General features: G+C 40.3%; 1 protein-coding gene across 2 annotated transcripts in view; it reads left to right on the forward strand.

Annotated features, from left to right (window-relative positions):
* The first annotated feature begins 288 nt into the window (after window positions 1–288).
* The window catches only part of tbl1xr1a (TBL1X/Y related 1a), a 57,160-nt gene continuing 31,471 nt past the window's right edge, over window positions 289–25,977 (forward strand). The window contains exons 1-2 of one of the 2 annotated variants that reach the window (XM_072659831.1): window positions 289–566; window positions 23,353–23,418. The gene's annotated coding sequence lies outside the window, so the exon portion shown is untranslated. The remainder of the gene's footprint in view (window positions 567–23,352; window positions 23,419–25,977) is intronic. The other variant, XM_072659832.1, reaches the window with a different exon arrangement.

The raw sequence follows: 25,977 nt of genomic DNA on the forward strand, positions 1-25,977 counted from the left end.
GCTGATTCAGAGCAGACATTTTTAAATGAAACTAAACACACTGCAGTGTCCTCATTCAGGTTGTATGTTAACCCCTTACCTGTAAAAACCCCTTATTTAAAATGTTATACGCGACGTGCCTTATTTAGGTGATTAAGTTGAGAAATGTACGACAAACGGCAGCCGGTGTGTTTTGACGTCTGCGTTATGGCTTCGGTTTTCAACAAAGCTGCAGAACTCAACCGCCCAGGCCTCCCCCCATTTTCGCCTGGAAAGTCACCTCTCCAGTGTTTGAGTGTCTGAAGCCGTTGGCTGGTCCTGAACCGTTTGGCTTTCTCCACTAGCAAACAGCCCCACAATGTACTCATTCGCTCTTAAATATGTTTTTTAAGGGTTTTTAGTCCTATCTGCGCCGATGTAAACCGGACCGGACGGTCGTTTGGGAATTTAACTCGCTCTCCGACGCCTCAGAGCGGGCTTATAACGCTCTGCTGCGGCTCTGTTTTAAAAAATAGTCGAGGAGGAGGAAATTCCACACAGGCAGCACAGCACAGAAGGCTCCCCTTGTGTTGATCCGGATATTTAAAGTAAGTGTTTTTTTCTGCCGTTTCTTCGTTATATCGGGCACAGGACGTCGCCGGCATGTTTAAAAGACCGTCGAAGGGATTTATAACGATATACGACCATTTATTGTTTGACAAGGGTATTTCTTAGCTAGCTGATAGGACCGGGTGGGGGATGGGCAGAGAGAGAGAGCGCGAGCGAGAGAGAATGTGTGTGTGTGTGTGTGTGTGTACGTACACACACACACACACACACACACACACTGTGCGTGTTTTGTGAATGTGTGCGTGTGTATGTAAATGCAGGAATCTTGCTATGCTTATATAATACTGTTATTATGGTAGTGCTATATGTTGTGTACATGCATATATACACACACACACACACACATTAAACACATGCTTTCATATTTTCCTGTTATATTTTTTTTAATTGTAATTTGAACGTAAGTATTTATTTATTTAATTAAGCAATTAATTAATCAATCAATCAATTAATTAATGATGGATTGATTGATTGCCTGATTGCCTACTGTACCACATCAACCTCCTGGTTGCTCTGTATGTATCACCTCTAGCACCGGTAGCACATCATCAAGTACCTTCATATTGACCCCCACCCCCCCAAGCCCCCAAGCCCCCAAGCTAGAAGGGGCTGCCAGCTTGGTCATGGGACATAGTTAAGCTGATGGCCGAAATCATTTTTAAGAGTGGAGAACACACACACACACACACACACACACGCACACATGCACGTCCCGAGCTTCTATTCCCAATTCCAGACCATTTGTTGGGCAGTTCTTGTGCAAGGCCATGTTCACATGACAGCAGTGAAGCTGTGGAGTAACTCCAGCCTGTGGTGGGGGAGGGGAGCCCAACTCCCAGTCAGAGCTGCTCTCCCCAGACTGCCAGTGTCTTTACAGTGCAGCAGGTCTCAAACAAATCTGACCACCACTGTGAACTTTCGGGTGGGTTTCTGCCACTGTTTCTGCTGTAGGTTTCTCCTTTGGACCTCAAGGGCCAGGCTGTAGCTTTTGGCTTGGTGTGGGGGAGGGGAGCGCGTGTTATGTCAGTGGCCTAGATCTGCTCGGGTTCGAAACCTCCAGTGCTTGAAACGTGGTTTAAACGGTGAAGTCTCTCTGGATGCCGAGCGTGCCGTCCTTCCTCCGTATCGCGTGTTTGTCTGTCTGATCTCAGGAATAACCAACCGGAATGGTTTGCAAAAGCCTGATGTGAAGATAACTGCATTGACACCGTGTGAATCTCGATTTCCCCATTTTTCAGCAGCTAATGCTTTGTCTTAAGTCGCTGCCTGTCTCTGTTCTCTGGTAGAGTGGCACGGTTATGTAACTGGTGCTTGACGGTGGATTGATGCAAGATGTGGGGGATGGTACGGATGAAATCTAGAGCCAGGCTTCCCCTCCTTTACCTCCTCCAGCAGACAGACAGTGCTCCAGTGGACGGGAATTTATTTGGTTTTCCGTGTGGAATGTAAGGCTGGACGGGTTTGTTGTACAGTGTCGTGCTGGAGGGTTGACCCTGTTTCGCTCTAAGGCCTCAAGGTTGCGAGGCAGAGATAAGATGGCCAGATGGTCGCTCGGTTTCAGTAGTCTGTGCTTTTCTGAACTACACCAAGATTTTTTTTTATGCACAGGTCATCAGATAAAGTAGTTTAAGCTGACTTGCTGTTTCTAATTTATTGTGCAAATTGATCCATTGTCTCTAAACTAGGTTGCCGACTACTTGCTTGTAGTGAGGCTTTTTCAGTTGTGGGGACGAACTTTTTTGGCTCTTACATTTGAGGATGCTATCATTTGTTATTGTTTAGACGGGGGTTCCCAGAGTGCGACATGATGGCCCACGTGGATATCTGATTTGGCTTGCCAGAAAGTTACCCTTTTGTCACCACCCCCTCCCCATGAGAGATCAAGCATACTATTATTACTTTATATAATGTTTTTTTTTATTTCTGTACAGTATTGTAGATGTTTTAGGAAATACATAATTACAAATATATCTCTTTAATTGATGTGTGACACTTGAGAGTGCAAGTTTACCTGGGTGTGTAAAAAAAAAAAAAAAAAAAAACACAGTACTGAAATATACTCAACTGAGTCAGTCCACATGCGTCTTCCCCCTTTTAAAGTGATGCTTCTGTATCTTTAAGCTTGTCCAGAAATGTATGTGTATAGTGGCTCAAAAAGTGAATTAAGCTAACCGACTGTAGGAGGAGCCCAGAAACAAGAAACATCAATTTTTGTATAATGTAGCTTTCACTCGACTGTGATCTTGTCCATGTGAAGCTTTGTTTTAAAAATTTTGTACCAACTTTTTCTGGTACAGATTGAGTTAAATGTGTGTGAGACATTGGATTAAGGAGGCCTGCTTTTTGAACAAGATTAAGACGATCTTCAGAGCTTCAGCTGGGCTGTGTATTTAGGTCTATTTTGGCTGTTACGCACAATGTTGGCCCTAGATATCAGATATCTATACTGAGCTGGCATGCTCACGCCAGTGTTTTAGAGTTGATTTGCAATCTTATGTGGACATATATTTTCTAAAATGTTGCAAGAGCCAAAGACAAAAAGCTAAATATTCACAGGTGTGAGACATGTGGTCAGGCTATGCTAATCGCACTGTGGTGTTTGCATGATCATAGCTTATTTAGACTATCTGTCTGAGATGGACTAAGAATTAACCATTGACGTGCATGTAAACATGGTGGGTTTGCTGGTATTTCTGTGTGTTTACTGTGGTTTTAGTGTCAGCTATTCAGCATACTGAGCTACGTCCTCTAAGGCTGCGTTCACACAGCAGGTAAAAGTGGCTCAAATCTAAAATGTTTTACTCAATACGTGGCTCATATTTGCAAAAATGCATTAACACATATAAGACGATGTGAACGACCAAAGGATGCAGTTGTATTTTGGACACGTTTATGAATGTAGCCTAAGATCACGCAGCAGTTGTTCTGGTGTGCCGGGTGAGATTGGATTTATAGAGTTAACTCAATTTACAGTGTGTTTAGATGATGTCAAAGTATTTTGTAATATTGGCGCTTTTTATTTCGCATTATAAAAGTAACTATTTTTCGAACATTCGATGATCAGTGGCATTAAAGTTTGTCACAGCACTAGTATACTTTTGCCTTTTTTGGCCCTCGGCCCATCACCATCGTTGTACTTTGAACCTCCAAAGTTTGGGTACGTTTGCTTTTGGCACTTTGGCCAGGCTGACTAAGTTCAGAACTTAAAATATATATGCCTGTGCAGATGTGTCCGTTTCTGAAAAGCAATTCATGTAGCTCTTACATGCCGTTTCAGCCAGGGCACCTCACCTTGACTACGTTAACTTGGAGTGACTAAGTTTTTCCACCTACCCCACTGGCAGGCCTGTGTTCACTAGTGGCAACAAAGTCATCTGTAATGTTTCCTCTAACACCAGGGCATGTGTGAAGCTTTTCTGAGGGCTCTGCTTGTGACTAGCTCTTCCTTCAATGTCCTGATTTCTGTGGTGAATGTGTGATGTTGACAGGCCTTTGTCATGTCATGTACTTACAGTAAACTCTGAATCGGAATTCTGTCTTGAAAATGGGGAAGCTTTAATATGTAGATGTTGAAGGTGTACTAAATTAAACGGCCAAATAGTAGAACTGCCTGTGAATAATGCTTTCTCTGTTAATGAACTTGGGTTGAGTGTTGTTAAACGTATTGCATTTGGGAGGGTACTATCCCATTTTTGTTTTTCATAGAGCACGAGTCATGTTATAAGGCACTTAGATTTAGGGATATCCTTATCTTTTACCCTGGTTCTTTTAATATTCCTGAAATATGCTAATTACTACAATGATATGGCTTTCAGTTACATTAAAAATCTGACAGCGATTTAGCTGTTACATGGGATTTATGTGGCTAGTGTCTGGTTTTTGCATTTGTTGGAAGTTTAACTAAGTATTGGAATAGTCTCAGTTAATGTTACTAAAACCAACGCTTATTTTATCTACCTTAAAATATGGTAGAATTGTATGAAAATACATATACATGAGGTGTTTCTTGGTAGTAGTAGGGCGGTAGAAATATTGTATCATGATATTCAAAGACAATACACTATTTATTGTATACTAGTATACGCAAATTCTTAAGAACCGCTATTCAGATACTTAGATTTCAACTGTCCTTGTTAGCACTAGGTGCTGGCATCGGCTAAGCTGATGTCCAGGCCTGGCAAACCAATGCTCTGTTGTGCAGGGGTGATTTGTTAAAGACACAAATATGAGGGGGGTTTAAGTCAGCTGACACTAGCAAAGTAAGTGCTCGCAGCACAGTGAGCTCTACTCTACCCCAATTAGCACTAGGTGTTGGCACTAGCCGACTAACAGCTCCAGCCAACAAGGAGCAAGTTCCAATCTGACAAACTGATGGTTATCATTAAAGTGGCAGCTGCAGCCTGTAAGGTAAAGGTCACGTGACTAACAAATGGAAGACACAATGCTTACATGCAGTACTTCGTCAGTGAATTTGAATTTGCAAGTAAGGAACAGTCCGGTTTTGGATATGTTTCATTCGTTGTCAGACTAAAGCTAAATGGAAGGCAAGAGAGTTTCCGCAGGTAGTAATACCTGATCGTCGGATTCCTACTTGGACTAGGGTACTGCTCAGTCATGAACTTGGCCGACAGCTAGGAATTCTGATACATTTTTTACCATCTATAACAGTTTTGCCGTTGCATGTAGCGGTTAACCTTGCTTATTGGAACTAAAAGATGTCGCAAAGTGGTTGGCATGGTTGTTATGATGATGACACGTGACTAAGCTAGTACGCCAGTCCTGCTCCACTCAGTAATGCTTAAACAGACACGTTTTCGATCAAATTGTCAGTTAATGCAAACATTTAAATAAATAAATTAAAATGTATTACAGTTCTCTGCAAAAAGGATGTGTTTTTAAATAGGGTGTATACAGGTATACAGTATACTGGAACTCATTTTAGCCTAGATTTATGAACACTTGGGAATAAACCAAGTTTTCATTTCGATTGCCTAATCAGAACGGTGTGCATCACTGGATACTCCAAGCTGTACAGTATTTGGGTGTTACTACATATTGCACATATAGGCACCACTGTCTTGCTGTCCCTCAGCTCAGTGATGTTTATCATACTAGCTACAGTTCACACAGTACAGTTCACCCACCCCCCCCCAATGAAGGATCTTATAATGCAGTGTAGTCCAATACTACATTTAATCCCTGTCTGAGAATCTGACTCCGTGTATTTACTATTGGAGCTTTTTAATGATGCTCTCAACCTCTTGATGTAATTAGTGTTTAGACTGTAATTAGTCACGATCTTAATGTCATGCACAACCCAAAGCCAAAGTTGCCCATTGCTGTGGACTGCTTGCTGGCTCTCATGCTGTCAGTTGCATTTTTATTCAAGAATAGGTTGGCGCTAAAGTTAGCTATAGATATGACATTATAAGAGTGAATCACAACACCATCAGATCTACATCATTTTCCCTGACCCCATGTTGAGGATCTGAAATATTTTCTTTAGCTTTGCACTAAAGAAAAATGATAATTAGATTCACATTGCTTAATCTATTACTACAGTCATATTTGTATTCCCTTTATATTCGAAAATGAAGGCGTCCGTTTCAAATTATGTAGCCGTCAGTGCCCACATACTTGTAGGCATACTTCGTGTGGGTTGTTCAAGTTCAAAGTTTTATCGAAGCAGTCGGGACGGCAGCCTACTTTCCTGCACCGTGTTGGACCCGGCGAAGTAGGTTGTGTGCTGGTTGTATGCAAATCCAACTGTTATTTATATATAGATTGCGATTTGTGGTGTAAAGGTACACAAAACTCACTATTTGATACAAGTTTGGTACCAAAGAACTAGGCTAATTTGACAATTTGCAGGTTGGTTTGGCTGTATGTTGGTGAGGTTGCCAGTCTGCGGCAAAGCTGGCTTGCATGTATATTCAGTGGCGAATGGGAGGAAAATGTACATGGGACAAAACATTCTGGCTTTGGAGTTCTGTCTCCCACAGAACGTGATAGTGATTTTTCAAAAGTCCCATTCCTTTATGTCATCAAGAAATTCAGCTTGGACCCCGAATTCTTATATGGACATGGTGCCGACAATATACAGTGGCTGCATAACTTCATTGGCCTGTACCTGCAAAGCAGAACGACGCCCAAAATCTGTTGGGTGGTTGACTACATGTGAAGTGAGGAAGAAATGAGTATAAATGAGGACATTTGAACAGCTTTAAAACCTTGATCATAATGTATGCCTTGTCTCCTATATGTTGTAACGTTGCGGAAAGCTCATGATGGGATATTCAAAAACAAAAACCTCCAATAGCTGCAGCCTACCATTTAACTAATGTGCTTTGTCAGTCAACATCCGTATCAGCAGTTAATCAAACAGTGGTTAACTATTAACATGACAAGTTTGTAAGCCCTTTAATCATGTCTTTAGCCTGAGCCCGTCAGCAGCGAGGTTAATAGCACATTTGGGGAGAATGGTAAAGAAGCAGTGGTTGTAGAACTGCTGTGATATTGAAGGAGACAATTTTACTGCATGATGTATGTATCTATGAGTGTCAGAGATAGCTGAAAGTGAAAGTGAATGAGTTCTTATGTTACAATGGGAATTTCTGCCCAAACTGTCTAATCTGTGCTAGCTAGACCTAGTTCATGGGGCAGATAATGCACTTAGGCTATACTATTGAACCCCACATGAGGCCACAAATCACACAGTTCCCCAAATAAATCAGTATTTCTATTTTTATAGTATGATGTTGAACAAAGACAATTTAACTGTGAAATAATGTATTGTTTAGTCCCAGTAAATGATTATGTAGTCCTGTTTTCACTTGGGTTACTTTATTATCCCTCTAGGGTGCATTTATACTTGTAGTTCTATTTCTATTGTCTGGACTGAGGCATATTTCTGGTTTGTTAGTGTTAACACGCTCATATTAGACCTAGAACCAAAAGTCAGTTGGATACAACATGTGATTGTGTAGATTTTGATAACGTACAGGAGCTAAATGTGCGTGTAACTACCATAATATCCAAGAAATCATTACTCGGGGATCAGTCAGTCAACTGAGAGCAAGTCGAGCAATTGAGAAGGTAGTTGGTTTATTATGAAGCACACCAAAGCTTACAAAAATGAGCATAGGTTACATTTTAAGTAATAATGGCAATTAAATCTATTTTTATGTTCTAGCAGAGAAATCTGGCGCACTTGCTAAAAGAAAGTTTAAGTGACAACATGCGCTGTGGTTTACTGAAGCAAGCTGAAGTTGAGAGGCTGAGGCAGACGGGGTGGTAAGTTAGGCTAGCAATAAGGATCTAAAGGTCTAAAGTATGGAGGTGTTTTTATAGGAGTCCTTACAAACTCAAAAGCAAGCTCTGTATGCAAGAATTCGCTCTTTGTTAGGCAGCCATTCTCCAGTTATCTGGGCAGATTTACTGCAGGCAGTGAGTTTATTTGCAGGCTAATTCAGAATAGATATTCTGTATATCTCTGCTGGGCTCGTCATAACACGGGCAAGTTGGACCACACATCTACAGGCCCAGCTGATCTTTCGGTTTAGACCTATTAGCTATTCGTTGAGCAGGAAAAGAGACAGAAGGCAAACATTTGCTTTTTCGTCGTAATTAAAACGCTTGTAGAGGATGAGAAATGATTAGAGTTTAGATGTTTAGAGCGGGTGACGTCGCCAGTTTCTGCCAGGCCTACAATTTTTCTTGAAGTCTAAAAATGATTAAAATATTGGCTCATTTCTTTTGTTCATTTAGTTTGAGAAATGTATGTTTGCTGTCTGTCTTGATATTTCATATATTGGTAAGTCTGCAGTCTTTTATTGTATGCAGCGTCTCTTATGTAGCATCAGGTACAGCCCTACGTTTTGTACACGTTGTACTCTGACCTGAAACAGCTTGTAGATTTTTTTTTTTTGGTTAGGTCTCGTATAGTTCTACAGCAGTCTACCATGAGGTACAAAAAGGGCAGCCTACTAATTGTATTATACACTACATTAAGGACCGATTGCAGGCCAGGATTGATTCCAGGGTGGTAATGCAGATTTGTTTCCCAGTGTTTCTCACTTATATCTGTAAGTGAAGTTTCGTTCCACGCAACAGCTAGGAATTCTTAGCTGTAGACTTGTAGTCTTTGGTTCTTTGTAAAATTCTCATTTCTCTCTTCTGTTCCTTCACACCCAAACAAAAGCCCAGCAGGTTCCCTCCCCCACAGCAGTATTCACATACTTTTAGTGGTGTTGTGTGTAACCTAGAGGTCAAGTTCAGAGAGGAGAATTGTTGTAGTGCTGAGTGCATTGCCATTAGTAATAGGCTACCCCCCCCTTAAGGTAGTTGTTTGGGGTATAGGAAACACTTAAAAAAGACAGCCCCTTTCATTAGGAAACACTTAAAAAAGGCAGCAAAGTCCATAATTCAGTTAACATGTCATTTAATAGTATGGCCTTGGCATAACACATTTCATTATTGCCAACTTATTAGCCTGCCACCCATCACCACTAAGTGGGCTCATTACAGGAATATAGTTTACTGCAGCTTCCTGCTGAGTAGAAGGCCCAGATTTATACAGCAGAAAAGGACAGTGAATAATAATAATTAAAAAAAAAGTACAGTGACTAAGTGTTAACTAATGGAGGACCGAAAATCAAATGCTTCTGGTCTCTACAAGCTGTAGAGAAGCTCAAATTAAGATCGCTTCTCTGAAGTAGTCAAGCACATGGTGACAAGGTGTTGAAAGGTATTCAATTGTCAGGTGGGAATTTCCGAGCCACACTTTGCTGACATTTTAAGGTTTTGTCTAAAATGTAAGCTGCACACCAACTGGTATCAACTTGATGAAGGATATTGGTTTCAGGATTCAACTGTTGGGAAACGTTTGTATGGGTGTATTGGTATCGATGCTTCGATTTGAAGGTTGAATAAAACCGATATTTGAAGATTTGCGTTATTGCACTCTGTGAGACCGATGCTGGGCTATCACGCTTAATGTCTGCTTAACTAATTATCATTATTAACTTTTCAGATTTATAGTAATGCTAAGTGTCTGAATTTTCTTCTCTTTACATTTTTATTCTGTAACCCTGCAAATAAATGTTAGATTCCCGTATAATGCTGCTGATCACTATGTTGGAAAGTAGAGCTGATGAAGGACTGTTTAAAGTTTAAACAGCTTTTATCCCCTGTTCAAACAGGTTGCTTAGTTTTACAGAACATTAATAAGCCAAAAGGTTACAGTAGAGGTCGTTTTCTATGTTTTCCTGAAGTGAATTCTCAACCTTAAGGTTGGTGATGAGGCTAATAGTTCAGATAGACTGAGGAATTCTGTGCACTTGAATTTGGAAATGTACTGCGTGGTGTTGCCGAAGTTCTGTAGCAGATGCTTTCATGCAAACCAGATCAGCATCTGATCCGAGCCTCTTAATGGTGACTATCGGCCAATGCCGATTTCGATCAGGTCTTTGTTTCTGTAAATAATACAGCGTCACAATGTAGGTACGCTGTGCTAATCCACACTTGTAAACAGCAGTAAAATCACGATTTTTAGTACCGGCTTCTGTAATCAGACTCAATTCTAATCTGATCTACTTTGTTTGGAGCAACGTTTTAAACTGTTTTACACTCTATAGTGTTTAATATCTAATAGTAAAGTCTGACTGACCCACCTGACCATTTAGCTCCCAGTTCCTTTACAACTCTGCAGTCACATCACTTAGGCTGTGTGTGTGTGTGTGTGCGCATTAGCATTAGCCTCCTCCTCGGCTCTGAATGCACCGTTTAGAGCTGGTTTAGAACCCGAGAAAGGAGCGTGGTTCTCTCGCTGCTAGAACAGAGCATTTCTGGCATAGTATGGTTTCCTAACCAGATGGAATTCAGGAGTAGGAACGTTAGATCTTCCCAAATGGATCTAATGGGATAATATATCGTCGTTGCAGAACTACAACAAACTGGGTGGTTTTTGGCAGCATGGACAAAAACCAGCAGAAAATAGACCACCCAACACCCTCTTTACCTACTGCTCTCTCATTTACAGCGAGGCTCTGCTTTTTCCTCTTTCCCAAACTTTCCGTTCCACCTTAAATAATGCAGCAGCTACGCTCTGCTGTTGTCATAGACTCTTTGAAACTGCAGCACTATTTAAGGTGGAATGCAGAATTTGCCTAAGAAGCTGACTTTCAGTTTATATAAAGCTCTGTTTAGTTTTCCTCACCGAAATAAGGTCTCAGATGAACTCTGTCTGGGGTAGCTTTCCGAAAGATTAGACAGAGGACACCAGATGACACTCTGAAACAGCAAAGCTAAGGATCGGAAGTGGATCGGAAGTGGATCCCTTTTAGCATGGAAGTGGATCGTAAGCCGATACCCGTTCCGTTAAAAATGCTTGGATCGGCCACCGATCCCGAGTCACTGGATCAGATCGGGACATCCCTAATAACTGATTTTTGTTTTAAATTGTTGGGTGAACTGATCCTCCATTTAATCCCATGTTTATTGTACCCAACGGATGACCTTTTTTCTAAAATAAATAAATAAATAAATAAAAAATATAAAATAAATAAAATAATCAGCTGTTGCGCTGCACTGGTTAAATGCAGGAGCTGCAGGCGGATAAATTGCTGGTATATGGCATGGTCTGCTTTTAGGTTTCAGACATCAGCATGTCTGAAACACAAAGCATGTACGTCTCTTGTACACCCAGTAAAATGGGCTGTTGACCTATTAAAAGATGGCACGACTACGACAATGAAGACAAAGGTTGCACTTAATAATAAGGGAGACATGAGAGTACTGAACTTTCATAACAATGCACGAAATGTCAAGAATTCCAATATTCCATGCAAATTACAGTTTAATATAAATCCTTGTCTTAGGCAGTGATATGTTTTAAATTGAATTTCTGTTAATTAATAGAACATAAGCTGTTCTGTAGCTGTCAGAGCTTGACTGGTATTTAAGGCTACAGGCTGTGATTATTCTATGCATAATAAGAAAAAAATGTATTTAGCGCTGGCCGCTGATGGGCTCACATTAGATTAGATGACGAAGATGAAGTTATGATGTTAATAGCAGGGTGCTTGAGCGTTAAGGTTCAGTATGTATGTACAGTGTTATGTGTTTGTGAACCTTGATCTTCCTAGAGCTTCCGGTAGGTCATCTTGACCCTCGACTGAGATAACCATGCTCTTAAAGCAGTTTCATTAGGATCTGTGTTCCAGGGCTGTGCTTGCAGACGTATTTTCATATTCGAGGTTCAGCTAGAGTTCATAAACTGGTAACATTGTGACATTAAAGTAGGACTGAAGGGTCGGGCTGTGTATTGGCAAGAACCATACGATACGGATCATGGTAAAAGGGTTATGATTCAATATATTGCAATATATTGTGATTCGGTAAGCAAGAACAAATTTAATTGATTGAAAAACTTCATCTGCATTAAATCTGAATAAAAGAAAAGTTGGAATCTGAAGAATGCGTTCTAGTCGTCTGTGTTTAAACACTACTGAAAATGAATCACTGTCTGCCACCAATCTTTACATGTAAACCATTCATGACAAATCAGTACTGTGATACAGTGTTGCAAAACATATCAAAATACTTTGATATCAATATTTTCTTACACTCATACTGGAGGGATACTATTCTAGATAAATACCTGAATTTTGGATAAAGTACAGCAGATGCTAATAAGAACTTTATTTAATTAATTTATTATTTTTTTAGTAATTACTTCTGGCTAGCATCAGAGAAGTTATCCTAGTTACCAGTAACCACCAGAGCCAGTTGTGCTTTCTGTTGAAAGTGGGCAATATGACTATTTTATCATTGTTGTGATTACGTTTTATTTTGATAAACTATATGCTTTTCTTTCAATAGGCACAGTTGGAGGTGTTTAATGGGAAGTAGTATAGTAGCACATTTTTAATTAAGATTTTTAACCACAGTTTTGGTTTGGTTTCAGTACACGCCTACTCTCTCATATCTTAAGATGACCTGAGTGTATTTTCCGCCCCAAAAATTAGGTCGAACGTAGACCGGTGTTTCAAAGCAGGAGCCCACAGACTAGAGCTTCATGTGCGGGAAGTTAGACGCCACCTCACACTTTAAACTAAAATGAATAGATGAAAAAAAAAAACTAGAACCCAGGCCCGATAACCTTGATTCCTCAGCAGTAGCAGTGTATAGGATTCTTTGAAGAGGGGGTTGGTTGTTTTACTCACATATATAAGTATCCCTGTGCCTCCCCCTCCTGTTTCAGTAGGATATAATGGCAGTTTGAACGCAACACGATCCGCTGTCTGAACGTACCCTCAGTCACATCCTTAACAACGTGTGCTTGGCAACGCATCCATGGCAGTCTGCTCGTGTTTACATGCTCATGTTTTGGAGGAACGAAGTGTACTACAGTATTCCATAGTTTGGAAATCTTCCCACGATGTAATGGAGCCAAAACGCTGACCTCTTGAACGGCGAAAAGTACTCGCTACTTCTAGTGTTGTCTTGCTGAGAAGTGTCCTAAAGTCGACTTGGGCCAAAATGTCCACTAAACATGGCTGAGCAGAAGGTAGCTTTCATAGCTGATCCCCTGTCATCAGGCAGACACGCTCAGGGAGAGTTAGGAATTAATTTGTGATGAGAATCGGAGAATTGAGCTGAAGACCTCGAGCCACCTGACCTGGCCCTGGTGATGAGCTCAGACGACACCTGCATCAGTAATTTGTTGACATCCTGTGTTGCAGCTGCTTTTCCCGTAGAGGTTTTCCCTGGAACAGTGAGAAACCCTTTCTACTCCTCTGTATACACACACACACACACACACACATTCACATGCTCCTTCATTGTCTAAAAAGGAGTTGCCTGTCCTAGCACATCTGTGCATAAATAAACTTGAAAGATCTGTACTTTTCTTATGGACGCAATACTCTGTGCCACAGCGTCACCGTCTGATTAAAAACCTTGTATCTCCATTTTAGCTGGGTTTTTTTTTTTATCCCACTCCCCCTTCCCTTTTTTGACTTGATGTGTATCTGGCTGTCTGCTTCTGCCAATTTCATGATGAATGGACCAATGGCCACGCTGCAGAATTACTTGGGGGTGCTAGTCTCATCTGTTTTATCTGCACAGTCCCAGTCCAGTAACTGTGTGTCTGGGCTACCCAGCATGGTGGAAATAACCCAACAAAGTGACCCAATAGGCTCAACTCTGCAAACTGGTTCATATTTTCCACCTTAATGCTGTCACCGGAGTACTGAAATGTGATCATTTGAATGTAAACACTGTAATCTGTTTTTGACATTGGGCCTCTGTCCATGTGGCTTTCTGTAGTGACTGATGTGATGTGCTGTTCCCAACACTGCAGCTTTTGCACAGTAAATTTGCACACCACTGGTGAACTTCCGTGTTGTAGTAAATATTTGCTGGTGTAGTTTTCTAAGCACTGCAAAAAAAAAATCCCTCATGAAGATAAACGGTCTGAATTAAACTCCATAAAAAAAAGGCCGTTTGCAGATGGTTGGCCTGTAGCCGTAGCTGAGCCCAGTCTGTGTTTCCAGAGGTTCAGAGCAGAACAGAAAATGAGCAAGAACACTAAAAACAGATTTTAACTCCGTGCTCACCGCTGGACAACTGTAGTCATGAAAATAGGCACGTCTCTTGGCCTTGGAGAAGAAAAGGCAGCAGTCAGTGGTAAATTAGTGTTCGCAGTGACTAATTGTGCATCACTGTTTCGCACCGAGTGTTGCTTTGCAGGAGTAAGTGCACACAATGTGTTTTGAAGTGGCGCTTTCTCAATGATTTTAAATGATGTGGTGATGACTGATTTTGATCTCCATTTTTGGGCAAGTGTTGATTGAAGGAGTCTGTTAAAATGATGCTAAATTACTTATAGGGCCGTAATGTTGACAATTATAAAAAAAAACAAAAAAAACAACATTATTAAATTTGGATTTGAAAATGTTCGATAACGAAAACGTTAAAAGTTTAATGATCCGATATATATATATATATATACTTTATTTTTTTTGGGGGGGTGGGGGTGGGCTTAGTACACTTAGTCACAAGTACTGACATTCTAATCTGTTTTGTACTGGCAGGAAGTGATGAAGCATCGCTACGCCAACATATACTGTTCTCCTGCCGCTTTCGGCGGTGCACTTGCATTGTTGTCCACCATATTTATTTATATTTTTTCCATCTTGTGTCCTATGTAGTGTTCTACGCTCATGGACCGACCGGTTCTAAGTATGCATTGTTGACTTTTGAGTATACCCAACTTTGACCCTTTGATCTATACCACATACTACATTCTCAAAACCTAGTTAGGTTATAAATTGGTGCAGAAAGTTGTAACCAGGCTCTTGTTTTCTTGTTGTGTAAACCATTCTGTGAATAGACTGGTAAGTGAATGGGATCTATAGGCTGTGTCTCTGTGAGGGCATGAGAGCTCAGAAGATGAGAATTGCTGCTTCAGCGAGGTGTCTGTATTGAGCAGGCAGCGGAAGCTTTAAGGTATGGAGCTCTAGCCTCCTTACAACTTGCCTTATTTTTAGCCAGCACTGGAGGCGACTGTGCAGGCTTTCCGTAGTCTCAGCATGTTTTCCTAGCTTTGTGATGTTTTGGGATCATGAGGTTACATATAATGAAGGCATTATGGATGGTTTGCATGATTTTATTTTTTTTGTGCATTTTGCATTTTGTTTGGGCAGTGTAGATCTGACATACACTGATTTTGACTTTTGTCATGCTTGTGATGTTTGGTTCCGCATTACGCTCACCCATCTTCACACACAGGCAACCAACCATAGTACATGTTGTTTCATATGCTCAAATCTGAGCAGATAATCCGCATGAACATTTTATTGATGTAGTTTCATGTTTGTCATATTGGTTAGGAGCAAACTGTCACCTGATTGGAGTGTGTTCGTTTGAATGTGCTAACGATCTGAAAAATGCTGCGTTAAATAACCAAATGTCAATATTAGCAGTGCCGTCAGTAATGATAATAGCTAAAAACAGTAACTAAACAAAAATAGCGAACTTTGAAAACAGTTATGATTAATGTCTGTGGAAATCTGTGTACTAAAGTGATATATATATATATATATATATATTTATATATATATATATATATATTTATTTATATTAATTTATTTCATACTTATATTCACATACTTAATATAAGTGCACAGTGATAAACAAATACTGCTAGTGTGCTTATGCAGTATTCTACTGATACTGTAAAGAACTAATAACTAAATATGAATTCAATGCATTTCTTACCTTCAGCAGCAGAATCTCTCGTATACTGCAACAATGTGTTGTAGGACAATAATGCAGAAATCCAAAATATTATTCCTTAATTATGTTCTGCCTGTAAGGTCAGCCATTAGCCCATGAGATGCTGAATGCTTTCTTTTTATTGGCTCACCACCAAAATGCCTGCATACTTTATACACTTATATTCTATATATATTTTTTTAATTATTTATTTATTTAATAATTACCATAGTACAAGTTGTTTCATATGCTCAAATCTGAGCAGATAATCCGCATGAACATTTTATTGATGTAGTTTCATGTTTGTCATATTGGTTAGGAGCAAACTGTCACCTGATTGGAGTGTGTTCGTTTGAATGTGCTAACGATCTGAAAAATGCTGCGTTAAATAACCAAATGTCAATATTAGCAGTGCCGTCAGTAATGATAATAGCTAAAAACAGTAACTAAACAAAAATAGCGAACTTTGAAAACAGTTATGATTAATGTCTGTGGAAATCTGTGTACTAAAGTGATATATATATATATATATATATTTATATATATATATATATATATTTATTTATATTAATTTATTTCATACTTATATTCACATACTTAATATAAGTGCACAGTGATAAACAAATACTGCTAGTGTGCTTATGCAGTATTCTACTGATACTGTAAAGAACTAATAACTAAATATGAATTCAATGCATTTCTTACCTTCAGCAGCAGAATCTCTCGTATACTGCAACAATGTGTTGTAGGACAATAATGCAGAAATCCAAAATATTATTCCTTAATTATGTTCTGCCTGTAAGGTCAGCCATTAGCCCATGAGATGCTGAATGCTTTCTTTTTATTGGCTCACCACCAAAATGCCTGCATACTTTATACACTTATATTCTATATATATTTTTTAAATTATTTATTTATTTAATAATTACTCTTTGGGTGTAACTGGGACCTTGAGATCTCAATTTTGTTCCACCCCATGTACCACGTGACGCGAATGACGACAAAGTCTCCTTCAATCCTTGAAAACTAAATAAACTTGGGCATATAAATTGCAAATGACATAACATTGCAATAGTATAATTCTATATTTTTCACCGGAAGTTAAAAATCCCCTGCTTGTTTTGATGTCCTACAATGTCATGAATCAGATTTTCTTCCCAAGTGATCTGATGGGCTTTGATGAGGAAGGAACCAAGGAGTCAGTACTTAAAAGTTTCTTGTGGTCTACAAAAGCAGAAAATAAATAAATGAGTGTTTTCATGATCTGATCATGAGTCTGCTTTTTGGTATTTTATATTATTATTATTATTATTGTTGTTTTTCCATCTCTGTAACTGTTTTGTGATGTTTTCGTATGCCTAGAGGACCATTCCTGGACATACTTGGAATGTTCTGTTGTAATTGTTCTGGATGGCATGTGATCTTACGTGTACTTTTAATGTCCGGTCTAGTGATTGTAATGTTCGGCTTATAAAGGCATCAATAAAGTTTGCTGGGTCCAGCGAAGCCAGAGAATGAAATATTGCCCAACTGAAAGAGATTGTTTAGATGCTATATCTAAAAAAAAGTCTTAACTCTAAATGCAGTAGCCTTGAGCGCCCTCGAGGCAGCTTTGGTCAAAATATATTTTGTGCCTGCCTAACATTACAAACCGTAGTGAGTTAAACACAAACCACAGTTTGTCTTTAAAGGGTAGATATGCAGACCATGGTGCATTAGGAGTAAACGTATTGAGCATAATCTCTCTTTACAATCGCACACTATCATGTCCTGGAATTTTTATGTAGGCCGGCCACATTTCCTATTTTTCCTTCATGCATATCAGCATGGCTGCTCGCTCGGAGGATAAAACAATGGGATTCTGTGAGCAGATTCTGTAAACACGAATCTATTTCTGTCTCATCTCTTTCCAACTGCCAGCAGCTACCCTGAGCTAATCCAAATGGCCCAGTTTCTCAGTAAACAAAGTATTAATTACTGTGATGTGTGATTCAGGTTGTCCTGTTGAGATCGACTTGAGCCTGAAATTCCCCCCCCTGCACGTAATAATCAGGGATTACGAGTGTCTGCTTATAGATGGCGTCTAAACATAGACTTTGCGACTAAGGATTAGCTTTAGTAATGGAGACTAAAGTGTTCAGTGCAAAACCACAATGGATTGTAATTTTTTTCTTCTTTTTTTCTTTTTGGTAGTTTGACATTCCAAAGCTGGTTTTCTGAAACTCCAAAAATGCCTGACCCAAGGCGCTGGTGTGGTGGAGTGGAATGCGTTCTGTACTGTTAAAAGTTTAATGTTAATTGTTCCTTAGGCTTGTGCCTAAAGGGTGAGCGTATGTATTGCTCAGAGAGAAAAAGAGGGAGAGAAAATAAGTTTGCTTTATTTATTATGGGTGTAATTTTCATGCTTTAAAAGACATTTCAAAGGCATTGCGTCTCGTGCTTTAGCTTTATACATATTCAAAAATGCCAGCATGCTGTATGTTTATAAATGCATTTATGTACGTAGGACTTTCAATTAACATCTGCTCTGCAATCAGGACGGAGTTCATGAGACCAGCGGAGAGTAGCAGTACATGTACTCAGATATTGATATTATTTAATAATATGCAAGTAATGCTGTGAACTTCAGCATGGAAATGCTCTGCTAAATGTTAAAGGGTGCGCTTTTTTTTCTTTCACACACAAGCTGCATCTGTCTGCATTATTTAAAGAAACACATTCAAACACAACAGCATTCAAGTCATTGTAATTAGCAAGAATTAGCACCTCCATCACCACTACTTCGGGCTCGGCACATTGCTAACTCGGTAAAGCAAGCAGGAAAACGCTTGCGAGAACTGCATAATGTTACATAACCAGCCTCTAACATTACTCTTCCATGTCAGTCTACATACTTCTTTCACTTTCAGTGACTGTTCTGTATTTCTGTATTTCAGATTTTCCAGTAGTGCATGTCCTTTAGTGGTGGCTCAAAGTGTGAATTCTGACAGTGTGACTGCAGAGGGCGCACTGGAGAAACAAATACCAATTGTCGCCAAATGCTTCTTTAACACAAAGAAACAGCCTTAAATTGGCGGGAGCTCACAAATGGCAAAAAATTATAATAGTTTTTGCATTAACAAACTAACATGTTGGTATGTTGTACACCGGGGAGAAAACATCTTGTGTAGCAGTCATTTACACCTTAAGACTATTGAGATCCAGTCGTTTCCGTTCACATGAAGCCATTTCCTTCTTAAATCTGTCCCACTTGCCCATCCAGCACTAAACCAGCTGCACCAGTAACTACTTTTAATCCATTGAATCACTTTCAGGCTTTTACCAGAGGGCAGGGATGGATTGTACACTTAATACACACATGGTGTTTTTGCATTTTTAGCAGACGCTGTTATCCATATTGATTTAGAACATTAGGTAAGTGGCATGTGATGCCATGTAAACTAATAATTCTCCATCGCTCTCCCACTGCGAAGCAGAAGTAAAAGATCAAGTGGCTGAAACAGATGAGTAGCACTATCACGCTCACATGAGATGCTTCATAAAAATTATTCTGAACATCGTTTGTCTAAATTTGCATTATCACCCAAGCCTAGCGTGACGTTTCTCCAGCATAGGCCCCGATCAGCATGCAGTCCTCTTTGGTGCGCATCAGTTAAAAACAAGAAATGCATGTGAGTCCGCAAGAGCTCGAAAAGGTTGGAGAGAAAAATAGATCAGCTTGTTCCGAAGGTAGGTGCCAAATTACTAGTTTGGCAATATTTTCGGCTTCCAATGGAGCCGTAGTGGTTACGAGTGGTAACGTCAGGTGAGTATAGCATGGAGAGTCGCACAGTAGACGCCGATCAGCCATAACGATTAAAAAAAAATGCCTGCGCAGTATTGAGATACGCCAAAACTGCTACGCTGACATGCAAACTCACACACTGTTCGCCCAGTAGGTGCCATTTGAGCCAGGTGATCTCTATTCATTTTGGATGAGACTACATCAGACGCGACAATGCCACATGTAAGCTAGGCCGCATTAATACTTTAACACGAGTTTATAGTTTCTCCCTCTTTCCGGCTCGCTCAGAATTTTGTCGTTGGCTAGTTTATTATCTAGTATCTAAACCTCTGGGATATATGAAGACTATACCCCAGCAGAGGCATAGGGCATGGCCTGTATTTACAGCGGTGGTGTAAAAGTGAATTACACTTCCCAACTGTAAGGGGACACCTCAGGAGCACAAAATACCAATTCTTGCATATCAGAGTTTAATTGTCAAGTCAAGTGTCAAGTCAAGTGGGTTTTGTCATTTCAACTACATACAGAGTACACAGTGAAACAAAACAACGTTCCTCCAGGATCATGGTGCAACATAGACAGTGCATACAAGACACAAGTGCAACACAAACAAACAAACAGAGTAAAAAGTAACGCTGAGCACCCTGTATCTTTAGGTTTACTGTCTTTTCTATGTGTTTCTCAGCCCTGTTATCTACTCTGAATTTGAGTATTTGAGCAAAGAAAAGCCCCCCCCCCCAGATTCCCTTAACCTGCTCCTAACACTGTTTAACTGCAGTTATCTGTGGGAGGAGGGGGTGGGGGGTATGGATTCTGTTACCTGAGCAGACTTCACACATGCTTTATGTTGTAATGTTTTACTTGTGGTGATCAGTGTGCAATGTGAGTGTAAAGCATTTATTTATTTATTTATTTGTTTGTTTGTTTGTTTACCCTTCCTAACCTTCCCCTTTCCCTTACACCTTTGCTGCTGGTCTCCAATGACCCAATTAAACCTGCTCTCTTATTCCATTCAGCCCCTCACCAAGCTCTCCACAGAGCTGCTAAAAGGGTGCGAGTCAAGGTCCTGCAAAGGGCAGCTCGGTAGTGAAAGTGTCGAGGGTGTGAAAAGAATATGCCGTAATCATAGGCTAGCCCGAAACTAAAGCCGGCTAGCCCGGCAGTTAAATGTCCAATATGTTCTCTCTCTCTTACTTCAGTGATCAGGGCTAAAGAGCAGCTGAGCAGTACGTTTGGTCAGTGTGGCTGAAATTTCAGAAGGCGTGAGTCTATTGTATTACTGAAGCGTATGTAGTGTATAGGTTAGGGCTCAGATCAGACTTTTTTTTTTTTTTTTTTTTTTAATAAGTTTTAAAAGTTTTCGCGACAGGAAATTACTTCTGCATGAATATTATAACCACTTCCTTCCACGCACAGCTGGAATTGTAGCTCCAGACTGGTTTCGCGGATGACTGGGGAAATTGTCGTCAAATGAAGTCCCCCGTTCGCATGTGATCGTTCCGTCTGCCTGTCTACGGTGTAATCCAGTGTGGCTCGGAACATATCCTGCATGGCCAATTTAGAAGTCCACTTATGTGGTCATGTATAACAGTGTATGTTCTCCTTCTAATTCCTCTATATTGAAAAATAAATTGGGCCCTATTCAGCATGTACAGTTTGGATTGGGGGTGGCGGGGGTGGTGCAGAGAATGGAGGTTTATTGTATGTGCTGTGACCTCGAGCCATTTCCCAGCGCTAATGGTTTCTCAAAGGCGATGGTTTAGGAACCACATTTGGAAGTCGTTTTTTAAATCTGTGGCCTGTGCTGGGTGAGTTTAGTTCGAGGCACGTTATCGTTATCGAGCGTTATTCGTCCTTGTTCTTCTGTAACAATAGTGAAGCTTCTTCAGCAGAGCTTATTTGCATGGGATTTGCACTGTGAATCACTGACACTGCTGCTGAGAGTCTTTGTTCATTGTGTGGATGCGGGTACTGTACAGACAAATTATAGCCTTTTTTGCAGCCGTAAATAAACAAATTCGGAATGTTTTGCAGGAGTAATGAGTAATGGTGGTTTCTCAGTACTGTGACGAGCTGATAATACGAGACTTATCACAATACAGGGGTTACGATTTAGATATTTTAATATTGCAGTATTGTAAGTAAGACATTGTGGTGTTTTTAATCATGAAAGATGAGAATAACTGTCATGGTATCTCAAACTTTGCATTGGAGTGTAAAAATCTAATGGCTGAAACAGGCTGGATATTAAACTGTTTTGTGCTCTTTGTGCTCTTTGTGCTCTCAGATATACGGCCTTCTCCTTTAAACATGTGTGATTTGAGCCGCAGACAGCTGGAACACTGGCTGTGCTGTGATGTTTAGCCTGAAAGCCCCTCCCAACACCGGGCACTAGTTTTTATTTGCCAGTGATCGTATCAGTTAGTCAGCAGCAGCTACACTGAGCGGTCTGATAGCGGTCTGTATCAGTTCTATCTGACTAGCGTAGCGAGTGGGCTACAGATCCAAAACCACAGAAAAGACCCTTACCTTTAGTTTTCTGTCCATCCAGCTCCGGTCGCTCGATCGGAGTTATTCTCGTCTAAACGTTTGTCAGACAGAATCACGAGTGCTCTGTATTGAACAGAATGTTCTCATGTTAACTAAGCTAAGACTTACCAGCTTCACTCACCTGATTTAAAGTAGAAGTTTAACATTTGCAATTGTCAGATGGATCATTTCATATTTATTGAGCAATTTAATTTAAGATTGTGCAGAGTGTTCACTTGGTCTATGACCCTGTAGAACCATTTGCAGTACTTGAACAGCTTACGCTGCTTCTTGCCCTTGGTAATACTGTAGAGTGAGGTAATATTATCAGACAGTATGATGGTATATAAAGGTGGGAACCACCCCACCCTAATGCAAACTACTAATTTAAAATGGTTACTGTGTTTGAACATCGATACAGTATTGATAAACACAATGCGAGATGCATGTATATTTTTTACACCCCTACTCTGTACTATAGTTTTTTTTTTCGAGGCAACAAAAATGCACTAGGCAGTTTTATCTTAATGTAATATTCATTTTTGATATTTTTATTGTAATGTTTAAAAAGAATTTCTGGAATACTATATGGATATAATGATTACAGAAATTCGTATTTCATTCAGTACCATATACTGGTCTCTTAAATTAAAAATAAGGAGACCAAATAATTTTTGTTTGGAAATGCTTCTAATTGAAGTATATTAGAGCAGTATTTTACAAGAATACACTCTCCCCAAGTTAATATATGCTTAAGAGGAATGTTCTTTTCATTGCTGCTATTGAGGTAAAGGGGACGTGGCGGGATGGTCTAAGAGAACGTATAGTAAGCACAGGCCTCACTGTTGGCTTGTTTAGTATTTTTCATATATATATGTATGTATACGTGTGTGTGTGTGTGTGTGTGTGTGTATATATATATATAAGCCATACAGTTCGTATTGGCCATTCAGTGTGCTGTATTGTTACATTCCCAGTAATGTTAAATCAAGAGCAAAATGACTCCACATGGTCAAAGATTCGTTTTCAGGCCCAAATTTAATGCAGCACCAATATGTCTCCAATTTAAACCACGTCTAGGCTCGTATTACAACAGGATATGCTCCATAACGCGTCCCTTTCCAGAAGACTGTGTTTTAATGGGGATTTTTGTATGCTCTTATTATTTCCAGACTGAAGAGAGACTACCCAGCAGTGTAAGGTTAAAGACTGACATCCCAACACGACCTGATCACATGGTAAGCTGAGATAAGCCCTTAAATCATCCTCAGACAACATGGGCAAGTATTTGTTTTGGTCAGCATCAAGCACCCATCAGTCATGCATGGGCCCCTCCGGCCTGCAATAATCCTGGAGGAGCAATCGCAATGACATTTCCATGGATGGGTTATACAATCTAAAAATTATTTGCCGTGTGTTTGAATACTGAAATATTATTTCCTGCCCTGCTGTCAGTTCTTTCATCAGATATTGTTCCAAAGACTGTTGTCATAGTAACAGCGGGCGATAGCGAGGATCACAGCTCGTCTCGAGGCTAAGCACTGTTGGGCCACGCTCTGCTACAGTACATGATGGGAGACATCATCAATGTGCTGAAAGTGAAGCAGTAGGATTCAAGGGCCGCTTTATGGTTCGTCACAACGCTACTTGTTGTGTTCTGGGGTTGATCCTTTGAATCTGCACGGATACAACATTGATACTGTAGGCTTAATTACACTGAAGCCTCCTGCAACCACATATAAAGGGTCTTGGCTCAAGAGTGCATTTGCAAATTTGCACCTGTAGTCCCAGAGCACGCTGCGAGCACAGAGTTCATTTGTTTGCCAAGTCCACTCTGGGTGTTCTGACTCAAAAACTAGGTGGGATAAAGTTTTCTAGACTGGAAAGCCTCTTTAAATAATGGCTTGACCAGTTACTGGTAAGAAAGTTGATATCGTCATTTGAGTTTTGTTACCGCCATGAACCCATGTTGGAACTTTGGCTCAGCGCCAGTACTGTATATTGCTAATGCAGATATGTAAACATTCATAACATGATAATTGGGACTATCTGGATTATTCTGGATTAAAATGATATATATTGTGATTGCATAAATGTAAACACAGAACTATCTGCGCTGCCATTCAATCATCAATCATGACAACACCTGCAAATGTTCAGCTGCAGAATTAGGAGATGGAGGCTGCTTAGCATTAGTTTTAGGACAGAGAACTGCGATGCTTGTTCTGTTGCCCTCTCGCTAAGCCAGTTTTTACTTGGCTAGCTTGGCTGCAGATTCGCTGAGAAACCATTTGGGAAGACTCTGTGCTGCTGCTGTTGACTAGCCGTTGATCTACCGACACAAGGGTTGACGATAAAAACTTGGGTCTGAGAGAGGGAAGTCTAGTGACTAGCGTTGAGTGTATTTGAAAAAGCCGAAATGAGGCCGGTTCTGCCATGTTTGGACTTCTAGACAACTCTCTAAGCTTCGATAAGTTAGCCAGCAGGCTAAACAGCACTGCACAGACCATGTTACAGCTAAGTGAGACTTAACACACCCAGGATAAAGCCTCATCAGAGAGCACAAAGTCGAGCGAGTGGTTTTAGGAGTGTTTTCAGACACATTTAGTAAACTGGCTTATCCAGGTTTTCTTGCTCTCCCTTTAGCTAGTTTAAATAGACAAAAAATTTAAAGATTACCTCTAATCTTAGACACTACTTACCACAAGTCAATATGGAGACCATAGTACTCTCGGAAGAGGTGGGTCTTCAGTCTGCAGTCTTCAGTTTGAAGACGGTGAGCGACTCTGCCGTTCGGACGCCCAGGGGAAGTTCGCCAGGACAGAAAAAAGCCTGGACGCTTGTCTTCCGTAGATTTTAAGGGATGGCGGGTCGAGCAGAGGCGTACTTGAAGCTCGAAGGGCTCTTGAATTTTGAAATACTGTCAATCTTTTTAAATACTGCGGTGAACTGTATTACCATTATACCACCCAACTTGAATATAGATTGACTCCTGAAAAACCTTCAAACTGTGATGTAGAGTCACTTTGGACTTTGGTGGCTGACCCGGGAACCGTCATAGCTGGAATATAGAAACACTAATATATATATATATATATATATATATATATATATATATATATATATATATATATATATATATATTATTTATTTATTTAGTTTCAGCGTTTCAGAGGCATGTGGAGGAGTCAGTTTTGGCCACTGGGAAAGCCCACGATACAGAATAGTAGAAAACCAAAGCTAGTTTGCGCCAGCGTACTTTCACACACACGCTCCCAATGTATAATCACTTCTCAGATAATAGTAATTTGATGGTTGAAGAATGCAAAACAGGAATCTTCCTGCTTCTGTTGGGTGGTCACTCCCTGATGTGCATATGATTAGGCCTATCATGTGGCTGCTTTGTGTCTGAAGCAGCTTCTCTGTGAACAATGGAGCTGCGTGTTTGATCCATCCAGAGGAAGTCTAGCTGTCTGCAGCAGGTGTTCTGGCAGTTGTTAACGAACACCTCCTGCACCTTGATACTGGTGGGGGAGGGGAGCGCTACAGTATGCTCGGTCTCTCTCCACAGTGCAGTGAGGGAAAGACTAGACCTGCAAGAGCAAGGCTCTCATCCCCCTCACTGAACTGCCGTTTCTGAGCTCACAGTGGTGTGTGTAGGTGGAATGCTTAACTGCTCTTTGATAAGAAACGGTGACATCCGATTTCCTTTTTCTTGGTTTTGCTCTGAAGCTTTGTGTAAAGTTATTTATTTATTTATTTTTTTAGTGTATTCTAAACCCAATAGGTTGAGCAAC

This window comes from Salminus brasiliensis, chromosome 17 (assembly GCF_030463535.1).
Source record: "Salminus brasiliensis chromosome 17, fSalBra1.hap2, whole genome shotgun sequence".
Lineage (NCBI taxonomy): Eukaryota > Metazoa > Chordata > Actinopteri > Characiformes > Bryconidae > Salminus > Salminus brasiliensis.